Source organism: Pygoscelis adeliae, unplaced genomic scaffold, assembly GCF_000699105.1.
Source record: "Pygoscelis adeliae isolate BGI_AS28 unplaced genomic scaffold, ASM69910v1 Scaffold4, whole genome shotgun sequence".
Taxonomy (NCBI): Eukaryota; Metazoa; Chordata; class Aves; order Sphenisciformes; family Spheniscidae; genus Pygoscelis; species Pygoscelis adeliae.
In genome coordinates, this window is record NW_008824986.1 from 10,109,914 (window position 1) to 10,112,272 (window position 2,359).

Here is a 2,359-nt window from a genome sequence, read left to right on the forward strand (position 1 = left end):
TCCCACCCTGTCTTTCACATTGCGTCACGAGTGCCAGCACACACTGCGTTAGATGGGGCAAAGAGCTTGGTCTGGAAAGGGACTAAAAAAAGCTGAAACCAAGAAGTGTCTAGGTTACAAAACTCTGTATTTTGTTTGCCTTAAATTTAACTGAAAACTAGTTACCAGCTTCAAACACGTTAAAAAAAGAGGTCGCCTTTCATAGACAAGTGACCACTCTGTCAGTGATCAACGTAGCACACCAGCGATTATCCGTGAAAACCACGAGAAACCAGGAGGATAAAACAGGTTAGTTACAGAGAAGGTGTTTGGGAAACACTGACATGATGGTAGAAACCACGAGGAAAACATTTAATTGATGTTAAGGTTTAGAGCTGTTTTAAAAATAACCGAGCTCTGGTACTTTCATTTGTTTTTAAATAAGCAGTTGCACCCCAGATGGGTGCAAGTACTTCCCCGCGTCGCAGGATCTCGAGCGCCGGTGGTTCCTCATGCATCTGCTGCCAGCAGTGGACTGTGCACCAGGAGAGCGAGGGGCTTAGCTCAGACCCCCCAGACAATGGCAAACGCTGTATTTTTCATCCAACACCCACGCTCCCTTCTCAACCAAACCCAAGGATGGATGCAAACGTAGGCAGACAGCTTCTACTGGAGTGCTACAAGCTCAACAAGAGCAGAAATTAAGAGATCCCAAGGGTTATAAACTAAAGGATGCATTTTAGTACCAGGCTACAGTTTTAGGAGCTCTGCTCCGCTGTTGGGTTTCAAGCGCCTGCAGTGCAAACACCAGCAAAACGTGCAGAGAAGATCCACGGAAGCGGAAAGGGAAGAGTATCATTGCAATTAAGACATGCCAAAACACCGGAAAGCGGCACGCTGCAACTCTCAAATGGAAAATGACTGGGCAAAGAAACGGGAGATAAACAGTTGCTGCGGAAGATTTGTGCCGTTACTTTGCTCACAGAGCCATACTGCTGTCGTCACACTCAAGGAAGGCAGGCAGGGAGGCTCTCCATTGATGATGGATGTCAGAGTAGCTTAAAAAAGGCAGCTTGAAGGTGACAGACACAAAAAAAAACCCCACCTAAACGAAGGGGTTAAGGGAAGTTCCTGAACAAAACAGGAGAAAAGGAAAAGCGGCAATTAAATAAGGGTCTCTAAATGCACACAAACCGGTTTTGTTAATGGAGTAAACAACCTAGTAACATTTGCCATAAGCCATGCAGCAGAACTTTGGAAGAATCCAGAATTACTAAATTTTAATATATTAAAAACAAAAGAAATACAGGGATTTTCACTGCGGAATTCATAAATAAAACCAGAAAAAAACCGACCAGATGTAAAGGAGGTAGCAATGAAAAGCCAAGTTTTGTGCTAGGAAAGCGTGTGCTACTGCGAGCAATAATATGAGGAAAATAACACTGAGAAACCCAGTTTTATATATATATACTTGGCTAAAAGAGCAGAACTTGCCGACAAGCTGCAGGGTAGCATTTGCAAATTAATCTCAGTATTTGTAAACTTTCAAGTATGTAATTCAAGGAGAGTACCCATTAACATACACTGACTACTGTGCTAGCACAAAGCAGGGGTTTGCATCTCTTTAATCTACAGGTACATGAGGTTTGGATTACTTTGATTTTGAAAAAGATACTTCACCAGTTCCAAAATGACCTGTGAAGCGCGTTAACCTGAACATACCATTTTACAGGACATCAGAACAAAACAATAATGATCAAGAAAGCCAAGAGCTCTGAAGTACCAGGACTGTCCTCTCATACCAGAACTAGATAAATATCGGAGAGCACGGTGCATGCTTTTGAAAAACGGCTGAACTGACTGCATGGTGAACTTCCACTTGCTACGGTGAAGTGCTGGTTGGGGACGGGGATCGTCAGGCCACAACGCAGGCTGCCCGCGTACAGCAACAGGAGATAAGGAAAGGCGTGCTCGTCGAATTTGGCTCAAGGTAGACTTTCACATTGGTTATTCTCCCCATGTTACAAGGAAGCTTTACTTCCTTAAATGGAACAGTACTGCAGAAAGCAAAGGGCGGGAATGTTAAAATTCCGCACAGCGTTTTGCACACCCCTTGAAGTAGCCTACTGAAGGTAGGAGCTTATCATCCTTTTGCCCACTCAAATGGTGGTCCGCACAGGGAAGCTAGTCCTGGGTAAGCTAGGATCTGAATTTACAGCGATCTGGTTACTGAACGAGAACAACTAAAGCTGGCATACGTAGTCCTGAACTGGAAGCACCTCCAGAAGCGTACTGGGCTACACCACGACAGGTAAACGATGCCACCAAGCACACGGTGCAGGCCGGCTCAGATCACGGAAATTCTCATCCCAGCTTACTC